Genomic DNA, 7,579 nt, shown 5'->3' on the forward strand with positions numbered 1-7,579 from the left:
TTAAATTATAATATGATTTATATTAAAAATTTATTAAATTTTATTTAAGTGAATTTTAATAAAAGTGTTCTTCATGGTTTTAGAAACTACAGGTGTCAGAGAGGTATGTGCTATGCAATCTGCTTCTTCTCTACTCTGATTTCACCTACTTAAGCTAGAAACTTTTGATTCATCTTTTACCTTAATTTACAAAAAGGTTGCAACTACTCGTTTTTTAAAGCCTTTCATCTTTCAAAAATTTATGTTATCTTCTTTCTCTCCCCAAATGTTTTTGATCAAATGTCTTTATAAGCATTATTTTGGAGCCCCAAAAGTATGTAAATAAACAGTCCAGGTATTTAATGATACATACTTACTAACTTTTCCATTGGCAATGGATCGTGTGATTCTACTTTGGGGTTGAATCATGAAAATACTCTTCCTTCTGGACATATTTAACATCTAGAAAACTGAATTAATGTGAAGTGAGTTTTCTATAGAAATGGTATTAAGTAACATGGATAGGGGTCATAGTATTTGGATTCAAAGAATCTTAGAATTTATCCAAGAAACTTCATGTTCAGGCTCTCCCCGTTCTAATTTTCTTTTACTTGTTGTACAAGGTTTTCTTTGATCAACTAAAAATTCACAACGTTTTGCAATATCATATTTGGTTTTCATATACTCTAAATCGGAGATATATGTCCTTTTCTTAAGGGTTGGATCTTTCTTCTTCCTTGTTAATTAAATGCATCATTTTTATTTAATGCCATTAAATTTATCAAATATAATCATTAAAAAAAGAGGTTGGAGCTAATGGTTCACTAAAGCTACTCTGTACAGTTGCTCTCAAAAGTACATCAGAATTGAAGACTGGTGATGATTAGCTGCTACAGTGGAACAAAATTTTATAAAGAAAAACTGCTACAGCAAACAAAACAAATTTTTAAAAACTGTTATAACAAAAAAACACACAACAACAATAAAAATACCTATTAGCTATATACCTATATATACCAGTGTTTTTCCTTTCTCTTTTTGTCTACAAATACATGAGTTTTCCCAAAGGCCACTCTGTAAAAAAAGCACAAAGTGTTTATAAAGTCTTCTTTAGAGTGTTAAATCATCTCTGGATGAGATTGACTTTGCTTTAGAAGGTGCTCTAGTACAACTGTGGCGCTGCTGTCCGGGGACACTGGCAATGGTGTAAAGGTGGGCATGAAATCTGCGATGGGTTTAAAAAGAGGATGCCCAGGTCCACCAAGACCAACTCCAGCTAGGTTACTAAGAGGCACAGCTGCCGAACGGGGAACCAAGAATGGATTCCCGTTGGTGCTTCGACCACCTCTGAATTTGGCTGCCTCTTTAACACTTCCTGGCACATTGCCACCTTGCTCTCTCCTTCCTGGTGAGTCTGGACAGTCCATGGCATGAGCAGAGAGTTTGGGTGGTGGAACAGAGGGATGAGATTCCATTTCCAGAAATTTGACAAAGAGTTCTGAAAAAGAACTATGAAGCCCAGGTTGTTGATTTGGTGTCATAGGTATGTTGGGGACACTTTTCGATGCCCCGCCAAGCCAACTAGCCATCCACTTAGTAACACCACCAGAATCTTCACTCAACAACTGCTCCATTTCCTGCTTTGGAATGTCCAGGATGCTTCCCATTAACTGTAAGGCTTCTCGGCGTTTACCTTTGGGTGTACGGAAATGGCCTATAAAAAGATTTCTCATGAGGACTTTGTCCACTTTTCCTTCTGGGCTGTTTGCCAAAGTCGACAGTTTCTTTTGTGCCTTGTCCAACATTTCTTTTCCGAGCTCGTTTTGTCTTTTAAGTTCTTGGATCTGTTGTTCCTTCCGATCCAACTCTTCTGTAAGTCTGGAAGCAGAATGCAACATAGCATTTGTTTCCTCCAAACGTTCCTGCAATGATGATACTTGTCCTTCTAGTTTTTCTGCCTTGTTCTTCCATTCTGCTATCGACTGTTTTTCTTTTGCTAATTCAGCAGAATGCATTGCTTTCTCTTCTTCTTGGAAGTGTTCTAGAACTCTTTGAAGGTTAGTTGATGACAGGGCATACTGCCTTACTCGTGCCTGGGAGATCGAAAGCTGCAATGCATTCTCATCCCTCTGTTGAGAGACCAACCTCAACTGTTCTTGCAGTGACTCTATCTGGAGGCTAGCTTGATGACTTGCCTTAGAAGATGACACTAGCTTCTCCTCCAAAAGCGTGACTTCCTTTCTCAGTTTCATCTCTTGGTCTTCTGCAGCCAAAATGTCCTGCGTGTAAGACTCTTCTGATTCCAAGAGATGGCTGCGTAGCCTTTCTAGCTCCCGGTTCAAGCGTAGTTCTTTGTCACGGAACTCTTGAACCTCCTGCCTGAGAGTACTGTTTTCCATCTGTACTTGTTTGAGTGCTACGATGACTTGGTCTCGTTCTTGCTGAAATATAACTGTCTTCTCCTGCATTTTTGCAACTGCATTGGAAAGCTGACTTTTTTCTTGTAGCAGTTGCTCAAAAGCAAGAGCTTTCTCCTTCATTGACTCACACTCCAGTTCTTTTTCTCCCAGCCTCACAGAGAACTTCGAGCTTGTCTCTTGTAGTTCTTGATACTCCCTTTCCTTTTCTGTGGATGCTACTCTCAATTTTTCATTTTCCCCTTTTAATTTAGAAAAGTCCACTTCGAAAATCAATATTCTGCCCTTTAGGTCTATTACTGTTTGCTTCAACAACTCCTTTTCCTTCCATAGGTCACACTGTTCACTTCCACTTTCTCTATTGAGGCTTTTTACATTTGTTTCTTGAAAAATATCAGAATTCTCTGTTTGAGCATCGAGTCTTTCTCCAGGCACCTGGGATTGTATTTGTTCAATCGTTTTCTGCAAGTTCTTAATTTCCTCATCTTTTTCTAAAAGTAACTGGATATGCGCAGCATTCAGCTGCTCATATTGGTGTTTAAGGTCATCCATTTCCTTCTTCTGCTCCTGTAAAGACTGAAGGAGTCGCGTTTTACGCTTGTTTTGATTTGTGATTATCTTTTGATGGTGTTTAATTTCATTTTCCAGATGATTTTTGACTATTTTCAGTTGAGATACCTCCGATTCTACTTCTGGGATACCATCAAGGGTTTTAGGCTCAGCCACAGGGACAGCTCGATTCTGCTGTTCCTTAAGGCTCTCCAGTTCTTTTTGCAGATGGTTGTTTTCTGCTGTCATGGAGCCAAGACTTCTGTCCTTTTCTTCTATGGTTTGCCTTAAAGTTTCATTTTCTCTTAAGGCCTGAGAACACTCATCTAAATCCTTTTGTAGTTTTGAACATTTTTCTTCGAGTTTTTCAATAAAAACTTCTTTCTCCTTTATAAGTTGTATCAATTGCTTCTGTTCTTCCACATGAGGTTCCAAAATTTCCTCAGTTTCTTTTGGATCAGTAGTCATTGGTTCAATATTCTTTTTGAGTCCTGCTATTTCAAAGTCCTTCTCTTGCTTGAGTGGAACTACACAATCAGGTTTCAGCTGTAAGGCAGAGGTATTCAAATGAGATGCACTGGAGAGTTCCTGAATAGTCTGCCTGTCGTTCTTTGCTTCTTCCCACAGTCTTTTTTCTGCCTGGTGCAGTTCCGCTTCTATCTCTTCTTTGTCTTTTATTAGAGTCTCCTTGACAGTGTCTTTTTCTTGAGACACTTGATTGTTAGCAGCAATGGATGCTTCCAACTTACGTCTTACATCTTTACATGGTAAAATCAACATTTCATTCTCCTTTTTGAGATCAACAGGAACTTTCTTTGAATTTTCATTGAGCTCTTCTACTTCTGAAAGATTTTGCCTTAAGTTGCTCACTTCAGCTTCCTGTTCTTGAAGCAAGTCATCCTTCACATTACTGTTAGAGTCTTCATTCAGAGAACTTTGGAACTTACTCTGACATCCAGACAGCTCACCTTCAGTTTTTCTAATGTGTTCCTTAAGCTGAAGGTTTTCCTGCTGGATGTTTAAGCTACTTTGTTGTGACTTATTTAGCTGATCTACTAAATCTTCTACTTGATCTTCAAGCTTCTGCTTGGTTAAATGCAAATCCCTGAGGCTCTGTGCATTCTGAGTTAACTTCTCCTTCTGCACATGCAACTCTTGGGATAGGTTCATTTTATCATCCTCAAGTTGATGAACTCTCTTTTTTTCATCATCTAGATCTTGTTTCAATTTCTGGATGACAAGGTCTCCTTCTTTTCCTTGTTTTGATAGCTCATCTTTTATCAAAATCATGTGCTTTGTAGCTTCCTGATTCTGATGGTCCAGTTCTTCTAACTCAGCTATCAGCATTTTCTTTTCATGGATACTCTGATTCAGTTCTTCCTCCTTTGCCTTCAAGTGAAGTTTTAAGTCATGTAATTGGACATTCACATTCATGTCTGTTGAAGCTGTGTTTTCAACGACTTGAGAGTCACAGCTCAGTTTTGACAGTGTTATCTGAAGTTCCTCCTTTTCTTGACTCAATGATGACTTCTCTTTTTCTAAAGCTTCCACATGCATTTTAAGTTTCAGGTTGTCTTCAGCAAGACTCTGATCCTGGTTTAAATCATGTAGTCTCATTATTTCCTTTTCAGCATCAGACAGGGCTCGTTGTAGCCTCAACACTTCTTCCATTGATGAAGAATTTTGTGGAAGGATTGTTCCCTTTTCTGCCACAGTAGCACTCTGCTCCAAAACTGACACTTCAGGCTGATGATCATCTAGGTCTGGACTTGGGTTTCGTTCAAGAGTCTTGATAGTATTTTGCAGTTTGGAGATTTCACTGGGGTCAGAATTCTGTGTTCCCTGAGCCTCAGCAATATGCCTCGAATGGCCAACTTTAGATTCAAGTCTCGAAACTTCAACTGACAATATGTTTATTTCTTGGTGGGACAAAATTAGGTCACTAAAGTCCATGTCATCATCAGAAAAGGCTGAAAAATCACTACTGATCTGGGAACCCAATGGAGCCAGTGCAGTGGTTGTTGGTACACCACAAGCTCCTGAACCTACCCATTGAGCAGCTGCCTGGAGGTTGAACACTTGATCTTGCAGTGCCATCTGTCTACCTTTCAGATGGCTGATCTCTACCTCCTTCTGTTGCAGTTGATTTCCATAACTTGGACACTGAGGATTTATTTGCAGCTCTGATGCTTCATGTTTTTCCTCCAGATCAGTACAATACTTTTGAAGTCTTTCACTCTCCGATCTTAGTGGAGAATTACTAGCTTCCATTTCCTTTCTCCCACAATCAGGTAAACCTGCTGCTCTGTCTCCTATGTCATCCAGAAGCATTCCCCTGGTGAAGCTGGATACATGGTCAGTGAGGGAAGGCAAGCTGCTTCCCACCTGCCCCAAGAAGTTGCCCAAGCCTGAGCCCAGGCCTCCAAACCAGGACGACATCGCCGCCACATTAGGGAGCCAGCGGACCAGCTCCGAAAACCGCGTCCAGCACCATCCACTTCTCTCCTCAGAACAGCCTCAAGCGTTGCTGGGGTCCATTATGACTCCAGAAAGTCTCAGAATTCCGAGAATCGCGGGGCTCCGCCAACACCAACCGCCTTCTTCTGCCTGTAAAAGCAGAGGCCTGTCATGGTCTTTGACCAGGGACTGGCAGCCAGTGGCACAGTCACCCCTCACGCCCCACCCCCAGGGGCCTCTGCTTCTTCCCTGGACTTTCCTGTCAGCGATTGGCTCCAGGATTGGGGAGGGCTGGCTGGGAGGAGCTAGAGATACAGGAAAGTGTTCTAGTCTGAGTCCAAAGGCGGTGTGCTCAGGAACCACCAAGAATCAATGTTGTAGAGGAAATCCGAAGGTGGTTCACTGGAGAGGTCCCTCTTGCCTGGGAGAGGGGGACTTTTTGTTGCATTCAGGCCAGTTGCATTCCGTTGACAAGGTGAGGTCTGGCTCCATTACAGAGTGCCATCTACTGAACTAAAAGTCCCCGATTCAATAGTAAAAAAAAAAGTCCCGATTCAATCTGGTTACAGTGGTTGTTGCTCCTACTTCTAAAAGGCATTTCTGATCACTCAGATTCATGGTTCATTCTGAACACAGCTGTTTGTCATTTTATGTTTCTAGCTGTGAGATATACCTACCTCTCCTATTCAAAACTGACCATCCAAATAGCATTTCTCTTCTTCTAAATATGTTTGGAATATTCCTGGAAACTTTGGGGGATACAGAGGGAAAACCCTGCTTCATTCTTTACCACATGTGACAAAAAAGCGCCTAAGAATCATACATGTATCCTTATACACATATTCAGTGCTTAAAACGTACAAGGCATTGTGTTACATGTTGTGAACAACATAAATCTGTGTTATATACATTTCCTGCTTTAAGAACAAAATTGAATAGAGTCAATCAATGGAGAAAATGTTATATACAGTGATTCTTTGAATTATGATTCAAGGTCAATCATTGATGACAGGGATGGTGAGGATCTCCTATGGAGGAAAAGACCAAGTAAGAAAGAATAGCCAGAAATAGAGAGCCCTTAATAATGTTGCTTCGTTAAAACACAGTTTGAAGATGTAAATCATCAAGGCTTTTTGAGTCTATAAACATAGGGTGATCAATTCTATGGGAGATATTAAGTTTGTACTGAGCAGATTTATATTTTTAAGAATTGGCATAATCAATGAAACATTCCACACACATTTGTAGGAAGAGTAACATAATACTCTCCTGACAATACAGTAGTAGAAGGGTTGATTTCGACTGAGACGTTGCTCAGTGAATGATATATTACCCATAAATTTGAATTATCATTGTCATGAGGAAGTGGGGTGAAAATAAGAATTGAAAAGAGTCCATGAATGTTATGCAAGCTGTGAAAGTAGATGCTTTTGCATCGAGTGACTTTTGTACGCAGGACAAAGAATTAAAGGTAGTTCTGATGTCTATAAAATGATCAAAATAAAAAGCCAATCTCATAAAGAAATTTAAGTCTTGTCTATGTGGAAGCAATTGTGAAACTCATGAGCATCAATGATGTCACTGAGAAAACAAGGCAAAGGCTCAGGTAAAGGAAGCTTCAGTTTTTAGATGGCTTATTATATGTCAGACATTCGGCTTGTTGTTTCCTAGATGGTCTTTCATTTATTTGGTATAAGAATTCTTGGGGAATACCTAGGAGAAGACGTGGAAGAAAAAAAAGAGAAGGCATTGAAGAAGAAAGAGAGGAGAAATGGATAAAGAACAATCATTACATGGTTTTGTGATCTAAAGCAAAAGGAAAGAGGAGAGGGCAAAGGTTGGTGTCAATGGTCAGATGCTGCGTGAGGAGCACATGGAGGATGAAGTCTGAGGAAGTTGGTTATTAATGATCTTTGTGGTTCATGAATAGAGCATGGGGAGTGAAAGTGGGATTTCAAGGTAGTCAGGAGGTGTTCAATATGTGGAAAAACACTAAGTTCAAGACAATTGCTAATTCTTACCTTGAGAGTGTTTTTGATGTATATTCAGAATGTCAGTAAATCAGATATGGTTGGGTTATCTCCTGTTATGCATTAATTTCATGATTTTATCATTGAACTTTTTCTTAGGCAGATATATTTTATATTGATGCATTAAATTAGCTTTGATTTTTCTTT

The 7,579-nt window shown here is 39.7% G+C and overlaps 1 pseudogene; it reads right to left on the minus strand.

Annotated features, from left to right (window-relative positions):
- Positions 1-1,097: 1,097 nt before the first annotated feature.
- On the minus strand, positions 1,098-5,384 carry LOC144253293 (thyroid receptor-interacting protein 11 pseudogene; annotated as a pseudogene).
- Positions 5,385-7,579: the final 2,195 nt, after the last annotated feature.

The sequence above is a fragment of the Urocitellus parryii genome, chromosome 1 (genome assembly GCF_045843805.1).
Source record: "Urocitellus parryii isolate mUroPar1 chromosome 1, mUroPar1.hap1, whole genome shotgun sequence".
In the NCBI taxonomy this organism is placed as follows: domain Eukaryota; kingdom Metazoa; phylum Chordata; class Mammalia; order Rodentia; family Sciuridae; genus Urocitellus; species Urocitellus parryii.